Source organism: Sciurus carolinensis, chromosome 3, assembly GCF_902686445.1.
Source record: "Sciurus carolinensis chromosome 3, mSciCar1.2, whole genome shotgun sequence".
Taxonomy (NCBI): Eukaryota; Metazoa; Chordata; class Mammalia; order Rodentia; family Sciuridae; genus Sciurus; species Sciurus carolinensis.
This window is the reverse complement of record NC_062215.1, coordinates 44,483,938-44,502,607: the sequence shown is the minus strand read 5'-3', so window position 1 is coordinate 44,502,607 and position 18,670 is coordinate 44,483,938. Positions and strand designations below refer to the sequence as shown.

Genomic DNA, 18,670 nt, shown 5'->3' with positions numbered 1-18,670 from the left:
AGAGTGAAAGTGTAATCAAAAGAAGTTGTTTATTAGCATGAGAAAAGGGAGAAAGAGACTGAGGAAACAGGTAAAAAAAAAGGAAAGAAAATAGAGCAAGAAAAGTAAAGAATTAAAAATTTAAAAATATTCAAACAGGAGAAAAAAAATCTACACTATAGCAGTCATATAATATTCAAACCTCCCAGTCTTCAGTAGCCTGATATATGAGAAGTACCTGACAATGAGCTTCCAGTCTTCAGCAGGCACATCAGGATGGGATTTTCCCCACCTAAGGAAGGGAGTTTTGGCTTCCAGAATAATCCAAGATGGTCACACTGGCTTCCAAATATGTTGGTAAATCGGGAGCTACAGCTCAGGGCATGGGTGTGGTCAGCTGGTGGGGTCCTGAAGGTGGGGTGTGGTCGGTGTGGTTGAGGGGTCCTGGATGTGGGGCACAGTCAGTCAGTCTGGAGGTCCTGGAGTCAGGGTGTGGTCTGTCTGGCTTAGGGGTCCTGGAGATGGGGCTGGGTCAGTTCAGCTGGGGGTCCTACAGGTCCTGGCTATTGTCTCAAAATGGCAGCAGCCACATGTAACCAAACCTGTGGGTACTCTGACAGTGAACTTCCAGGCAACAGTAGGCAGCTGGCAATTCACTGGCGGTCTGCAGTCAGTCTGCAGGCTACTGGTGGACGATTGGCAGGTGGTCCTCGGGTGGCGGGTGATAACTAAGTGAAAGGCAGGCGATAGGCAAGCACGAGGCAGGCAAATGGCAGATGATAGGTGCCAGTTAGTGAGCAATCTGCACTCAAAAAGTAGTCAATATCCTCACAGACTGCAGGTGATCACAGTAGACAAGTGGGGTAAACAGTAGGGGACCAATATGTAGCAAAAACTGCCTCACAGAGAAACAGATATCCTCTGCTTGAAACTCGAGTTATGAAGCAACAAGGAATGCAGCCTCCTCAAGTTCGTCATCTTGGATTCGCCTCTGCAGGTTTCTTTAATTCCCTTATCCTCCATGTTTTTCATGGATGGACTGCTCTGGCTGGTTCTTCTAGCCTGACCACAGCACTGGCTGTGCCACTGGAGATCTCTTCCTTATTTTATAATGTCCAAACTCTGAGTGCCCAAACTGCTTTCAATTTTCAGTGTTAGATTCCTTCCAGTAAAGACCATCATTTTTGGGGTTTTTTGTTTTGTTGTTTGTTGTTTGCTTTTTTTTTTTGTTCACCCACTTCACTGAGAAGCTACCTCTCCTGTTTCATGGTTTCACTCAGGAGAGCAACTCCTCTCTTATGCCATCTTAAAAAAATTCAAAATGCATGTTTTAGCTCAGGCTTTTACTCATACTCACTCGGTTTGCTCCTTCCTCAACACCAGCATCTCATGAATATTCCACTATTTATTACAATGATTTTCTGTTTGTATGACATACAAAATTATACTCAACACATTGGGCACTGTCCTTATTTTAAAAAGGGGGTCTAGCACATTATGTCTTCTTTTCACAGTGGTCTGTGGATGCCACTGTGGACAGTGCCAATGCTATGGCTTGGATAAGAGTTAGAAAGGTCCAAGTGTTTTAACCATTTCAGTCTTGTCACCAGACTAAGGTGCTATCAGGACATGGTGTGATACCACTAAGAGGGATACCACTGAAAAAAATTCAGGTCAATAGGAACATTCTATAAAGGGGATATTATGACCCTGCCCCACCTCTTTCTCTTTTGCTTCCTGGACTGACAATGTTAGAGGATTCTTCAGCTACTTACTCCTCCTGTACAGTGCTACACACTTCAGGAATGATGGGAGACCTGGGCATGTGTGGTGTGGCATTATTTTCGTGAATATGCTATCTGTAGCTCACACAGGCTATGAGGAGAAGGACAGGCTGAACCAAGCACAGTGCAGCTGCATTCATCCTGGGAGGACAGTAACAAGGGACCCTGAAGCACAGACCTGCCCAACCCCACCCAGCCTGTGAATACGGAAGGGGGAGAGATGCCAGGATTTCAATTTAAGGGTGTCCCTAAGATTCCCAGGGATGTGGGCCATCCCAAAGAGAGTAATTAGGGTGGCTCTGGGTGTAGCTCAGTGGCACAGGGCTTCCTGGCATGGGTGGGGCCCTGGCTTTGATCCAGAGTTGAGCCAAAAAACAAAGAGAAAACCATCCAAGACAGAAAAAAGAGGCTGTGGTCTGGGCCCTATATTCATCAGCCTGGGCACATGACAAAAACAAGTGCCTTGCGAGGAGGGACTACAGGAAAGAAGGCCTGAGTTTGCTTTCCTACATATTTTGGAACTTGGAGTTGGTCATCACAAGAGTCCGGCAGGCTCACCAGTCTCAGTTTACTCCTGGTGTGATACTGTGCTCTGAATTTTGGGAAAAGGATTATGCCCACTGGAGGACTTCATAGAAGACAGAAGATAGGAAGATGAATGTGGGGTCAAGCAGAATTGTGGATTGTGAACGACTCATGCTCAGGGGGTGGAATGACCACCTCATTGGAGCCTCAGGGTCTCATGTAGAACTGGAATCAAGGTCCTTGCCCTCGCTCTGGTGAAAAGATGTCAGGAGGTGAATGGACTCCAGGGCCATTGTGGTCAGTAGGGAAAAGAGAATGTCCCTCTGTTGACCCTGGAACCTTCAGACTCTGAGTTTGGCCTCAGACAATTTGTAAATTGAGGCCTAAGAGTAACTTAAGAAAAGCCCTGTTTCCTATGGTGGTTTTTTCTCCACCAGGGCAGGGTGATCACTAACTACCTGAGGAAAACTGAGCCCTCTGTACTCTACTGAACACCTGCAACCAGAAAGAGCCAACAGAGGGCTCTGGGGCCATTCCTCTGCCACCACACAGAACTGTACCTCCTATTAAGAGCATCCATCTCCACTATCTGAGCTGCTCAGTGACAGGAACCTGTTTCAAGAAATTCCAAGAGCCTCCCATTTATTCCACCACAATGCCCCAAATGCTTACCTTGTTTCATGTGCTGAGTTAGGCCTGGGAACTGCAAAGCAAGAGACCAATATGGTCCCTGCCCCACAAGAACTCAAATTGAGAAATAAAGGGACAAAGCACTAGAGTAATAGAACTGGAAGAAAGGACTAAGTGATACATGTAAATAAACCATGGGGTTCTATGGGAGGTGCTGCAGTCACTACATGAAGCCAACAGAGGTGTCTCACTGAGATGAATCAATCCTTAGACCTAGGGCCAAGTGAGATCCAGCCCTGCACACAGAGGGAGGATCAAATATTGACAGATTCAAAGACAGAAGTGAGTTGTCCAGAGAGGAGGTGGGAGGGCAGCCTGTGTGACTGAAGGAAGCCCAGGAGGAGAGAAGGGGAGGGATGGACCATGCTGTGGCAGGTTCTGGGCACTGACAGACTGTACAGTGACCCAACACTGTTTCAAGGATTAACACACGTACAGTAGATGAAAAAACAAACATTTGTGCTCTCAATTTGTTTTGGATCAGAAGTGCAAGAGGTCACTGCTGGGGCTTCTGCCTTGTATCCCATGAGGGTTGGGCCACTTTATCAGCTGAAGCTGTTATGACAAGGTCTGCCTCTGAGCTGAGTCACAGGGTTACTGGCTGGACTCCACTAAAACACAGCCTCATTTCTCCTCATCTGTTGCCATCTCTGTCCTAAGACTCATGAGCCTCTCCTTAGGAGGCACAGAAGAGAGAAGCAGCTTCCACAGAGCCAGAGATCCCAGGGAGAGAGGAACAAGGAAATGACACCAAAAGAAGAAGAAAGAAACAAGCAAGGGGGGCAAGATGTTAGCCACAGTCATTAATCAGTAAACCTTGGAGGTGTCACCACATGAACATTTGTCATGCTCCAGAGGTCACAAGGGAGACACTAAACCCAGATCACACTGAAGGGGAGGGGACTTCTTAGATGTGCACACCAGGGTGAGGGGAGTTGGGAGTTGCTAAGCAATATATCCAATGCTCGGGCCTGGTTGGGGCACCTAGGTCTGAATCTGAAGACAATAGGAAGCAACACAAAGGCCTAGGAAGATGAGGATATCTGTACTAATTGCATTTCAACTCTCTCTTGAAGCAGACAGAAAAGGCAGCCAAGAAAGAAAAGGACATTGTTACAAAGTCATAAAAAGGGACAGTAGGCCTGATTTTAGCTCTATTCTATGTGACATTCCAGCAATTAGTATATTTTATCTCTATTTCTGTTCATTACACACAGGTGGCAAAAGGTTTTCTATGTGCTATCCCACAAATGCCTGGTGACAACACTAGGAAGCAGATGCTAAGATGACCCCACTGTGTGATGGGAGACTGGGGAAGACTTGAGAGAGACGATGACTTGGCCAAGGTCACATGAGAGGATAGGAGAAAGATCTGGGTCTAGACCCAGGTCTGTCTACTCAGTCTGCGACCAAGCTGCACCCAGGCTTGTCAAGGAATGTGGTGGACAGTGTTGGGGATGTCTGTACACATATGGAAGTGTCATGGTCCTGGAGGAGATTCAACAGTAGCCTAGAGGCACATATGTAATTGTATCTTGAGGAGGCATCAGGTCAGAGACCCCAAGACATGGCCTCCTTTCCTTGGTGATAGATTCAAATAGAACTTTCAACTTCATAACCAGACACCCACATTCTAGCAACAGCCTCCTCCCCAGCTCATTTGGTGAAATACATTTCACAAGCCAATATGTTTTCTTGCATACCTAGGGGACAACACTCGAGGAGGACCCACAGACATACTTTCCTCTCTGACTGCATGGCCCCTTCTCCAGGTACCAGCCCCAGAACATCCTAAAGGAAGAATCTGTTACAAAGAATGGGGTGCTGGTTGCTTTCCCAATCCCAGCACCTCTAACCATGTGTCAGGAAAAGAAAAAGGCCCCAAACTCATCAACCCAGGGGAAATGAACACACAACAGTCCACCACCATGAGTACCCCTACAATGCCTTCCAGCTGAGTTTGGGAAATAGGGAGCTCAGGCAGGAGCAGGTGGTCGGAGACAGTAAGCCACGTGTCCTATCATGGTCATTGCCAGGACAGGGTGGCAGTTGGAGATTGGCAGTGTCCAGGGTTCATTCTGGGCTCCCAGTATCATCCCTTGTCCTCCTAGGGTAGAACTCTGGGACACAGGGTCTGTATGAGGTTTGGGAGAAGAAAGAAAAAAGGGGCAGAAACAGCCTGAACAGAGCTCAGGCAGGTCCTGTAGCTCCTTGCCAGTTACCAGGCTCTCTGTTTACCTGCTCTCTGCAGGATCTCATACAGAACTGGAGGAGGGGCTTCAGCTCCAATATGATGGTGGAAGAGCCAGGGCAAGAACCAGTTGGAAGGAGTTCGGCCTCAGGGCGAGTGTGGGAGCAGAGGGCACTCCACAACCAGGACCGAGAGAAGAACAGAGGGGGACACTAAGCCTAGACACCACCCGCCCATGTTTTGTGTAGGCATAGAAAGTTCAGGGGGAGAGTCCTAAACCATTAGGATCTGAGCACCAGCTCCTCACCCATCCCCACCCACTCTGCCATCCTTGGCCTTGATCTCATGCAAGCTCACTGTCCACATGACAACATCACACAGCAACACTGACACTCTTTCACTTCCCTTCCTCTGATGATTTTCCACCATTCAGCTGATTGTACTCCTGGACCCAGGTGTCCAGATGGCAGGGACCTGACTGTTCAACATTCCAAATCTTCTACATCATCAGGATTAGTAGGGCTCTGTTTAGCCCAAACATCAAGGGAGTCTTGCCACTTGGTCCATTTCTCTGTCACTTGCTCTCTCAAAAAACACACCCTGGACTCTAGAGCTGGAGCTGGGTTTCTCTGGGCTTCACCACCTTCCAGGTGGGCCCAGTTCCCACAACCATTCAGCCTTTCAGGACTGTGGCACCTAGACCTCATCCCCTCCTGGAGTAATTTTAACACCACCACAGAGAATGTCCTAGGCATCCTCAACTTGGGAACCTCCTGTCTGGGCTGAGCCTGTTTTCTCATCTCCAGAAAGTGATGTTCTGGTAGGACTCATGGGATGATGCTCCTAATGCATGGAGCTACCACCTCTGGTCAGCTCAAGCCACTACTGTGTCTAACTATTCCCTGGGCAATTCCTCTTTGAACTCTGCCAGCCTTTGTTCTGCTGGGACTCTTCTCTCCTCCTGGGACAAGCTCCTTAGGGCTTTGGATTTTGCACTGAACACCATCCCCAGACACTTCTGGTGGGTCACAGGGTGGACACTGACTCTATGTCTCCTCCATGTTCCACCTCAGAAGGGAGAGGTGGCTACAGAGGTGGATGATACCAGTATTTTATGTGTGTTCCAGGCAAACTCCAGGGGGAGCATGAAAGAGACCCTGGAGTCAGTCTTGCAGGATGACTACTCCTCTTCCATGTCCAGCACCCACCAGAAGATGGAAGTAATGTTGGGAAGGTGAGCCCTGCCCAGAATGACAGGGTCACATCCAGCTATGAGTCCTGGAACTGGCCCTGTACCTCCCTGTGCCTCAGCCTACTCCTCTGAACAGAGGATGCAAGAAAATTGATCTCATGGTAGAAAAGGCCAGGCTTCTTACACTGCTTCCCCCCTCCCCTCTAGGGTGGTCTCCTCACTCTGTGGCTTGCAGCTGATTCACAATCCACCCAGAAATATCTACAGTTACATATACGTAATAGGCCCTGACATGGAGGACAAAGGCCACAAAAGCCTTGATAGAAAACCCAGAGTGCATGGAGGAAGAGGCTGAAGGTGAAGAGGTCTGGCGTGGTGGGTGTGAGCATGTGAGGATGGGACGGTGCAGGAAATGCAGAGCAGATCTTCCAGAAACACAGGCAGGGCAGGATCAATAAGCAGCAGAGCCATCATTGTCTACATGCATTCTGGGAACACTTCCAAGTGTGGTGAGGTGGGGGGTTCCTGTGCAGAGCTCTGTGAAATGCAGTGAGAAGTATTTTCACCCTGGAAGGAACATGGATAATTGGCAACCTTTACTCCTCTTGCAGCTACAGGGTCCCCTCTGGTTCCACCACCTCCACCACCTGATGGAGACCTACAACTGAAAACACCTGAAATGGCAGCTCCAGGACAGCACCTCCTGCTGGCCACTCAGCCAGCAACACCCACTGAGTGCCTCCTTATACCTGTTCCCACCCCAGTGCTGCCTTTACCCTCTCCTACCATTTCTTTTTTCATTATATTAATTTTATGTATTTATATCTTAGTTCAAATTAGCTTCTTACACAATTAAAGATTTTTTCATTTTTAAAAGACTCACTTAATTGGCAGTAAGTACAGTCTCTAACCTGTTCACTAATCACCACTATGTAATCCAGAACAATACCCATAACCACTCCCTCCCCTCCCCTCCCCTTCTGCTAGTCCCCAGTAACCCCTCATCAGTCTACCCTGTGATATGTGATATGCCTGCATTTCTCAAATAAGTGCAGTCCGATTTTTCATTGGTCACATAATTTTGGAAGGGGGCTGATGAATTTTCCTTCACAGGGTAAATGCCACACAGGTCTAAGTTTATTTATTTTTTTATTTTCATCTTTTTTGCTGCTGGGTGTTGAATCCAGTGGTTCTTTACCACTGAGCTACATCCCTGGTCCTTTTCCTTTTCAATTTGAGATTGAGTCTTACTCACTTGCTAAGAATCTCTCTGAGGTGTCAGGGGTGCCCTTAAGCCTACAGTCATCTTGTTCAAAGCAGTATTATTTGGAAAATTTAAATCTCCTCTATATTTACTGCCTAGAGAACAGATAAATTGTGTGTGTCACAGTTACACCAGAAAGATCATACAACAGAGAAAAATAATAATTTCCAGCACCATGTCACTGAGTAGGCAAATCTCAAAAATAGTCCTCAACAAAAGAGTATCCAGAGAAATCATTACAGTCATATCAACAACAAGCCAAGCAAAATCATAAAGACTAAGAAACACATTCTCACCATAGAATGTAAAGAATAATGAGGACAATAATGGACAATTCTGAGGGTACTGACACTCTCTGTGGGAGAAGAAAGAGCCTAGAGAAAGCGTATGTTCGGCTTCCAGGGCACCAGGATGCAGTGCTCTGTCAAGTGGAGTAATGAGTTCACAGGTGCTCATTGTCATCTTCTTTAAACTAATAGACAGCAAGGGTACTCTTTGTGTGCATTGGTTTTATAAAGTGGTAGATAATCTGTGATTTCTGGGAGGCGAGTGAGTGAGTGTGTGTGTGTGTGTGTGTGTGTGTGTGTGATGCTGGGTGTGGAACCCAGGGCCTCCTGCATGCTAAACATACACTGTGCTCCTGAACAAAAACCCAAGCCTCTGACATGTGTTTTCAAATAGTTGTCAACTTTGTACCCTACGTTAATTGTAAAACAATTTTCTGTATTATCACCAACAAGCACCTGTACATTGTTTAACTAACTGAGCAATGATCAGTCTTTTAATAAATTATCAAAATAGCATTTTTTCCATTTTTAAGCCAAAGAAAATCTTTAACACAAGGCACCAACTCAGGTGAGACTTACCTGGCCACATCACCACCCCCAGGACTTTCATATGTGCACAGTTAATAAACAAGTTAACAGCATTACAATGGTACCTACCACAATTAACAATAATAAACAAGCTATGGTCTCTACACCACAATGATGGCAGTCTTTCCTCCAGCATCGTCAATGACTCTGATTGGAACTTTTGCTTTAGGAATCAGCACCAGTCACAATAACACACAAACACCAAAGTTTCTATATTGAAAATGGAAACAAAGCCTTTAAGAAATTAATGTCTCATGATTGAGAACTCACATCACAGTAGAAAGAGAAGGGAATTCCCTTGTTCCCTGAAGAACAAGAAGAACAAAAGGACACCTCCTGAACCACTGCCCCTCAGCACTGGACTGTCTGCTGGCCAGAGCAACGAGGCAAGAAGGAGAATGATAGGAGGAATTCAAATCAGAAAGGAGGAAGAAAGGCCCTATTAGCAGATGATATGATACTACATGCAGAAAATTCCAAAGAATCCACTGACACACTACCAAAGCCAGCACAGGAAGTCAGCAAAGTTGCAGAGGACTCGATCATCACACAAAATCCATGGTCTCTTCTATATACTAGCAATGAACAATATGAATGGTAAAAAGGAATTCCATTTGTTCCATGCTTAAAAAGGATAAAATACCAAGGAATAAACCAAGCAGGTGACAACCTTCTGGAAACTCCAATACATGGCTGAAAGAAAGAAAGTTTTCTCTAATACAAGGGTTTAGTCCTACACAGTTCTCTCTACATTGTCTTCAGTGGATTATCACAAAATTGGAAGTGCTGTTTTCATTTTCATTCAGTGCAGCCAGTCACAGGTATGTAATGTGCTCAAAATAAGGCTCACCAGCAGCCAGTTCAGCGTCAGGGCTCCAGGTCATTGGGACTTCTTCACCTTCTGAAGACACAGAGGTAGACTCCCAACCAAAGGAGACCAATACCTGATGGGTGGAGGCCATACCCACCTAAACAGAATTGACCTGAGAAGTGACTAAAGCTCTGTTAAAATAAATAACCCCACAGACAGCCTGGCCCTGATCTTCAGGTCAGACAAGGGACCCACCTTCATCAGGAAGTTACTCAGGGCATCACCCTAATATTGGGAATCAAAAGGAAGCGACATGCCACCTACCACCCACAGGGTTTAGGAAAAGTTTAATGTATGAACCACACCCTACAGACCACACTTGCTCAACTCTCTCAGGAAACAGGGACTTCAAGGGTAGATCTCCTCCCTATGGCTCTCCTCCAGGTCCACCGTACAGATGGAAGCACAGGGTATTCCCTGTTTGAGATCCTGTCTGGGAGACCCCCACCTGCAATAAGTAAACTAAGAAGGGAATTCCCATTAGCTAGGTGAGTTCCAGGCCCTAGGAAAGACTCTTCATCAGATATTTACAGAGGTTCAGGAGAGCCCCCACCCCACTCATTCAGACTTCACGTGCACCCACACCAGCCCAGAGACTCTGTATGGAATAAAAATTGGAAGAAGGAGCCACTTCAACGCACCCATATTATTATATTAACCTCTCTCACTGCCATTAAAGTGGCAGGAATAGGCCCATGGACATACCACTCTCCAGTTAAAAAGACAGTTGATACTGAGAAATCTACCTCCTGGACATCTCAGGCCAACCCCAGTAACCCACTCAGACCAACACTCCAGAGGCCACACGGCAGACATAACCCAGGAAATTACAGCCTTGCTCCAGTCACAAACCCGAAGGCTGACTAGTCAATCCTCCATGGAAGCTTGAGGAATTCAATGGGGGATGAATTGGGGCAGTGGTCACAATGTCACCCTGCTGGACTAGGACTTACAACATTAATTGCTATTATTCATAGGTCTCACTGCAACAGCCCAAATGAGTGCAATTGATTCAAGGAGGTTGCTCTAGCCATTTTTTGCTTAAGCGTGCTAAGCCTACTAAGGGGAATCTGCTGCTTTTTGTAATGACTTGTGTCTTACTAAGTCCTGGGACAATGAGTCCCAGTCCTTTTCCACTATGGACCTGTCAGAAATACATTTCTCCCTCCTGGAACAACAGACTGGATACATGTATTAAAGCAGGCCTCCATGGTTTTTGCATCCAAGAGGGACAAACCTATGCAACAGGACCAACATGCCCTCCATGCTCTGCTGCACTTCCTCCTGAAGAATATGTTCCCCACCTGTTTCTATTCCCCCAGGGTCTGCTTCTCCAGACAGAAAAGGGATGACAAAATCACAAATGTGCCCTTGTACCTCTATTTACACTAAAATGCCAAGCAAATGTTACCTGGTAGAAAAGGTTATTCCCTGTTGCACATGTAGGAGGATATACTGAACAAGAAACATAACAATTTGAGAATATTGGGAATTCCCAGACCAAGATTGCCCCAAATTTTCAGGCCCCACCTGTTGGGAAACTAAACCAGCCCCCTGACCCTTATCTAGACTCAAATCAAGTAAGACACATGATTTAGACCCTCAGCTATATATCTCAGATCCTAAACAAAACTCACCACCTTCTCAAAGATCTAAACTCCCATTTATCAAAAAGACTGTTGCCTCTGCTTATCCCTGAAGGCTCCCCATTACCTGGCCACAACAGCACCCCTAATAAATGTTACTAGTAAAGGCTCTCTCACAAAAACTTCTTTAACAAAACTATTCAACACGGGGTAATATTGTCTCAAAACCTACCACATGCATAGTAACAATATTGACACTTTCATCTCATGGGCAGCTTATGTTGAATTTATTGTAGTTATTTGAATATCACTAATTTCTGTTTTAGCTATGCAAAAGTCTTCCCTTTTTTTTCAATTTCAGAAACTTTGCTATATTTTCAGTTGTGGTTTTCTTAGGTTGTCCTTGATGTTTTTGATATATTAAATGCTTTTTTAAAATTTTATTTTCTGATTGTGCTCCAATATATATAACAATATATTTGTATGTATGTGTATATTTGTACATGCTTTTTAGAAAGTCAGCCTAATAACCAGTTACCTTGCTAAATTCACTTCTTAATTATACTAGTTTGTGCACTCTTTTGTACTCTCTACCTTTTGGTTTTTACTTTATCATAGACAGAAATTGTGTTTATAGAAATCAATGATACTTTAATAATCATTATACCATTTTTTTCTTCATTGCACTGGCTAGGATCTCCAGAAGTAGAGATAGTAGACATTTTTGCATGTTTGCATTTTTTTCTCCAAATCTAAAGGAAAATGAACCATTTTATCATTAGTATGAGATAAGGTACATTTTAGATAATGTCTATCACATTAAGGAAATTCCTTCAAATCCTAGTTTTCTGAGATTTATTATCATGCACAGGTGTTGAATTTCATTAAAATCTTGTTTTGCAACTCTGAGAAGGATTCTTCTCATTCTATTAATGTGACTGAATTAAATGCGTTGACTTTTTTCAATTTGCTTAAATTGTGGTGAAATGCATATAACATTAAATTTCGTCATGTGACCACTATTTTTATACATTTCAGTGCTGTTATTGACATTCATATTGTGTATCCATCACTTCCATCCATGCCCAAAACTCATTTTGCAAACTCAAAGTCACCACCCTTAAACAATTATTCACCCTTCTCTACCCCACTTTCCAGCCCCTGGGAACCACCCGTCTATTTTCTGTCTTACAAATTTGAATATTTTAGCTACCTAATATAAGGAGAATCATACTTTTGTCTTTTTTGTGATATTTCACTTAGCCCAATATCCTCAAATCTTGTCTATGAGGATTTATTTTTGTGCTGCTGGGATTAAACCCAGGGCACTCTACCACTGAGCTACAAAACCTGACCATTTTTTTAAAAAATTTGAGACAGGGTTTTCTTAACATAGCTGAGGCTGGCCTAAAACTTTCAAGCCCTCTTCCTCCACCACCCAAGCTGCTGGGATTAACAGGCATACACCACCATGACCAGCTATGGGGACTTAATTTTGGATGTTAAAGCAACTTTGTATTCTTGAATTTGATTCCATTCAGACATTATGTGTTATATTTTTAATTTACTTTAGAACAAGATTTGTCAAATTTTAATTTTTATATAGGGTTTTATGTCTCTTCATATTGTCTTACATGATTCCTTTTCTGTGTTTTATAATTTTTAAATTTACCTGATGCACAAAATTTGTCCATCTCTGTGGAGTACCATGTGATGTTTCTGTACTATTTCCTTTACTGTAATAGCTTTACCAGACTTGATTTCACATTATGGTGGGTTCATAAAAAGAATTGAGAATTATTTCATTTTCTTTCTTTCCTTTCCTTGTTTTGTGTTTGGTTTTGGTTCTCTGTAAAAATTTGTGTAAGATTGACATTATTGGTACTACAGTTGGCTTAAATGAGCCAGTTTTCTTTGTAGGAAAATTTATTTATTTTTATTCTATTATTTTTAATTTGTTCTATTCAGCTATACATGATAGAGGAATGTATTTCAATTCATTGTACACAATGAATCATTTCCCCAGTTGTACAGGATGTAGAGTCACTATTCATGCAATCATACATGTACATAGCGTAACAACGTCCATCTCCTTCCACCATCCTTGCAACTTCCCTGCTCCCACACCTCCCCTCATTCCCCTCTGCCCAATCCAAAGTTCCTCCAATCATCACCTATGTATCATCATCCACTTATCAGAGAAAACCTGTGGCCTTTGGTTTTTGGAAATTCAGTTCTTTTACTTAGCATGATATTCTCCAACTCTGTCCATGTACCTGGAAATGACATAATTTTAGTCTTCTTTAAGGCTGAGTAATATTCCATTGTGTATATATACCAGTTTCTTTATCCATTCATCTATTAAAGGGCATCTAGGTTGGTTCCACAGCTTAATTATTGTGAACTGAGCTGCTATAAACATTGGTGTGGCTGCATCACTGTAGTATGCTGATCTTAAGTTCTTTGGGTATAGACTGAGGAGTAGGATTAGCTGGGTCAAATGGTGGTTCCTTTCCCAATTTTCTAGGGAATCTCCTCACTGCCTTTCAGAGTGGCTGCACCAATTTGCATTCCCATCAGTAATATATGAGTGTACATTTCCCCCACATCCTCACCAACACATACTGTTGCTTGTATCTGCAGGGCAGGTACAGCTTCTCTGTAGGAAAATTTTAAATTATGAATTCAACTATTTTGACTAGATAGACTATTGAAATTTTCTAGATTTTTTGTTTACCTCTTTGTAATTTGTCCATATCTTATTAATCATAATTTGGGGCTATAAATAGTTCATGATGTTTATTATTACAATTTAAATATCTGTGTGACTTGAGTAATATAATACTCCCCTTTTCAGCTCTCATCTTCGTAATTTAGTCTCTAAATTGTATGTCTCCTGCCTCCGCCCTTTCAAATTCCCAATCAGGAACTTCTCTCCCTGAGGTCCTGGGGCCTGAGGTCCAGGATCTATGTGACTGTCACAGAAAATTGTTCTCTATTGAGCAAATCAGGACCAGGCATTGAGAGCTGCGGGCCAGCCACATAGCTGCAAGTGCTGGGACATGTTGGTGGCTAGGGGGTGGTTGGGAGAGTGGGGATTGAGGAGCCAGAGGGCCCTGGTGATTGCCAAACTGGAGGGCCCAGGTGTTCAGTGAATGCTGTGTGGGTGGGGAGAGTCATGGACCAGGCTGGTGTTGGGTCCCAGCAAGTGCTGCCTGACTTATCTCTGGAATCTTGGTGGGTGCCAGTCTGGTTGGGTAAGCCACACTCAAGATGCTCTCACACCCTCTTCAAACCTAACAATCCCTTGCAAGGTTCTCTTCTACCTCTGAAGTAAGATGGTGGCTATCAGCACGTCTAACAGGGAGACCTCATATATAAATAAGCCTGCAGGGACCTTGGTGATGATCTTTCAGGCCCTGGCTGTTATCCCTAAGTGGAAGTGGCCATGTGCTTAGTTGGTAGTGGTGGCAGCAGTTAACCTGTAGGTACCTTGATATTGGGCTTCTAGTCTCCATCTGGAATTCCAAGATGGGATGCTGCCCCCACTGAAGATGGTGGCAGCTGCAGAGGTAAACCAAGATGGCAGCAGAGGTGTCCCAAGATGGAGGCTCTCATGCATTGGTAGATGGGAAGCCCTGCTGGGCCTGTGAATCTGCAGGGCAGGTACAGCTTCTCTGTAGGAAAATTTTAAATTATGAATTCAACTATTTTGACTAGATAGACTATTGAAATTTTCTATCCTTGTGTAGATTTTTTGTTTACCTCTTTGTAATTTGTCCATATCTTATTAAATCATAATTTGGGGCTTTAAATAGTTCATGATGTTTATTATTACAATTTAAATATCTGTGTGACTTGAGTAATACTCCCCTTTTCAGCTCTCATCTTCGTAATATTTGGGTAATATTTGCGTAGGCTCTTTTTGTGTGTTTAAGTTGTATAGACACATAACATTTTATTAGTTTTTGCCAATACCATTTCTGATATATTATACAGCTAGTTTCTTTTTCATTAATATGTTCTTTAATTGTCTCCTATTTGGATATGATTCCCTGTTCTGTTTCTAGCTTCTTGGAATGAAATCACAGATAATCCTAGAGTATATTAATCATAGATTTCACAGTTGTACATTTCTTTTTTGCCAAGATTTATATTTAACACTGTATATTTCTTCACAAGTATTGTTTGGCTGAACCCAATTGTTCTTACCTCCTTTATTGACACATAGGTTATATATCACAAATTGTACCAGTTGAACCTCACATTTCTGTGAGTTTTGCAAATTTGTATACCTGCATAGCCACTAACAAAACCCAAACATGGAACATTTTTGTCACCCACATCCATCTTCTATCCTTTCCTAGACAATTTTGCCAATTCTGTCTACAGGAAGCCATAAAGATGACTCTTGTCAATGTGGATCAGGATTTTCTCCTCTAGGAGGTCATACAAATGGAATTATATAGGTTTTCTGAGCCTATCTTCTTTCAGTTACCAGTCTTGAGATGAATTCTTGCAGTGTATGTCAGTATTTTATTCTCTTTTATTGCTAGTAGCATCCCACCATAGTAACACACCACAATTTATTCACCCATTGACAGAAATTTCACTTATTTTCAGTGTGGGGCTATTATGATTCAATCTTCTATGAACATTCGTGTACAATTTTTTGTATACTTCTTTTCATTTATATTGCATAAGTTTCTGGGTTTGGAACTGCTTGTTCATATAGCAAACACATGTACAACTTTGACACTGCCAAGTTCTTAAAGTATTTATACCATTTTGCAAAACCTGCAGCAAAACATGAATTTTCCAGTAACTTAGCCTTGACCACTTATGGTGTTGTCATCTTAGAATTTTTATCATTTCTCATGTGTGTAGTAATGCTTCACAGGGACTTTAATTTGCATTTCCCTGATGATGCCTTTCAATGTTTTTCATGTAATTGATGGTTATTTCTCTCTCTCTCTCTCTCTCTCTCTCTCTCTCTCTCTCTCTCTCTCATTAAGTACATGTTTAAAACTTTTGCTCACTTCAAGACTTATGTGATTAGGGCCAACATCACCACCACTAAAGACTGCAACTCAAAGCATCACCACACCAGCAAGGAAAGAAGCCACTACCTTTCACAGCAAAGAGACTGATTCCAACAGCTTGGGTTGTGTGGTAGAAATCATGCATGGTGGTCCGTAGTGTCAGGAGAACAGGAGAAGGATCCCATTTCTCTGAAGAGAGTTTGAGATGGCAGTAGTGGACTGGATGGGTTAGGAGGACCAGTTGTACAACATAGCTACCTGTATAAGAAGAAATATAAGGCAGATACACAGGGCCCTATTCCTTCATTGTCTGAGTATGCTCCACCACCAAACCCAAACTCTTGATGACCTAGTGATTACTAATCCATTTGGCAGGATAATACTGTTTCCTATACCACTACTTCATCAAATCAGTTTCTCAGCCCTTGTTATCCTGTCTTTGAAAGTTAAATAGCATTCAGAATGTAACCTCACATTTCCCTCAAGAATTTCTTCCCCATATTGTGATTCTTACTCAGGTTTCAGCACATCCATTTCCCCAGAATCCTTTGGGCATGGTTTTTAATCCACCTCATGCTTTCAAATTTGGGTCACACAATTCTTCAAAATTTGGAAATCTATTTCATAATAATGTAGTAAGAATGTTAACATGCCTCATCGATATTTTAAATAAAATTCTGCTGAAAGCCTCAGATTCATCCATAGAATCTAATCCAAGTATCTAATTCTGATGTGACATCTAATTTTATTCCTGGAAATAATTCAAAATTTAGTTCTCCATCAGCTTCTAATCATTCTTTTATTCTACTCCCACAAACTTTTTGTCAAGCAAAAGCACCACCTCTTAAACAATACTTTAGTCAAGGAGCAACTGAAAACACCAAATTTCACCTGCTCATCCCCTTCATTCAATATGGAGGATACACTGACTCAGAGTAATATTGAATTTCAAAAAGTGTAAATACAATTCAGAAAATCAAGAAAACAGTCATTTGAGTAACACTGAAGCTACAAATAATAGCCTTGCAAACAGGACACAGAACAAGTATAGACACCCAGAGGTGCAGCAGGTGCCTGCACCACTGAAAACTGCAATAAATGCTCTCTCAACCTAAGCTGTCATGAGCATTCATCAACATAGTGTAACCTTGTGGAATTTGTACAAATGAATTGAATGTTAGTCAGGATGCCTTCTTATGTGAAGCCTCTCATCAGAAATGGTTTCATCAGAACTGGGGTTGTGGCTCAGTGGTAGCACACTCACCTAGCACACAGGCCCTGAGTTCAATCCTCAGCATCATACAAAAATAAAATAAAGGGGTTGTGTCCACCTATAATTAATATATAATAAAAAACTAAAAGAAATGGTTTCATCAGACCTGTACTGGAATGACTACAAGAACTTATGGCTTCTTGCAGAAGCAGTCTGGGGCTGTGATACCTGTATGGATGAGTAAGATGGCCAGTTAATGCCCACTAGAGAAACTTTTGGTCCACTGCAGTAGGCAGTGATGCTTAATCACAGGCATTAACCGAAAGTAGGGTTTTCCATCTGTGTATTACAGAGGTTCTGTTATACAGGATTTTAATGTTTTATATTTTTTGAATGCACACACAAAACATTACTGTTCAGTTTTTATTACTATTTCACTTCAGGTCTTAGATTGTAGCTCAGTGGTGGAGTGCTAAACTAGCATGTGTGAGGCACTGGATTCAATCCTCAGCACCACATGTAAATAAATATAATAAAGGTATTGTGTTCATCTACAATTTAAAAACCATTTAAAATTTCTTCACTTCCATTAGTACTGCAACTTTTGTCTTGTCTTTGTCTCTTAAGTTGAATAATGTATGTAGGGGTAAAGAAAAAATGAGATAAGTAATATCACTGAGTTGTAAGTGACCTTAATATACTAGCTTTGTATAGACAAAACCTCTGACTTGTATGTTATGGTGATAATGATCATCTATATTACTGTTCAGGGACTTGAAGTCCACTTTTACTGAAAATTCTGCCTCTTCACTTGGCACTCTGCCTCTTTTGTTGCCTTAGCATTTCAGTCAGATTCTATAGATATTTTGCACATAGATATTTTGATTGTCTGAAGTATGTTTTGTCCAAAATTATAATATAGGTTTCCTTGACTTAGAATTTCTTTCTCCCCACTTCAAGGCTAAAGACACCAAACAACCACAGTGATCACAAACACCAAACAGTGAAAATGGATGACACTCAAATGTCTGGAAGTTCTTCATCCATTCCCAGAAAAGACATAATTATTCCTCCCCTTTTTCAGCATATCCCTGTCATTATTCCTATCCCATATCTGTAACCCATTATCCCCCTGGAGTGGCGAAGTTCATTTGTGAGCAGAGCTCCCTCTTTGCATTCTTTAGCCCCTGAATAAATTTTTCTTTCTCTCTCCCTGACAATACGCATCTCTTACACATTGGTTGTTCTGTGGAATGAACTTCCAAACCTGTATTCAGTAACAGTGTTACCCAGCAAAAAATGAAGTGCTGGGATTTTTTTTGCAGTGCTGAGGATTGAACCCAGGGCCTTGTGCTTGTGAGGCAAGCACGCTACCAACTGAGGCCTCATTCTTTTACTTCTACTTATATATGCCCTTATATTTTAAGTGTACATCTTTTAATCAGCATAAACTTGGGA

The 18,670-nt window shown here is 42.5% G+C and overlaps 1 pseudogene; it reads left to right on the top strand.

The window, feature by feature from the left end:
• Positions 1 to 17,518, top strand: part of LOC124979318 (pygopus homolog 1-like) — a 35,578-nt pseudogene extending 18,060 nt beyond the window's left edge.
• Positions 17,519 to 18,670: the final 1,152 nt, after the last annotated feature.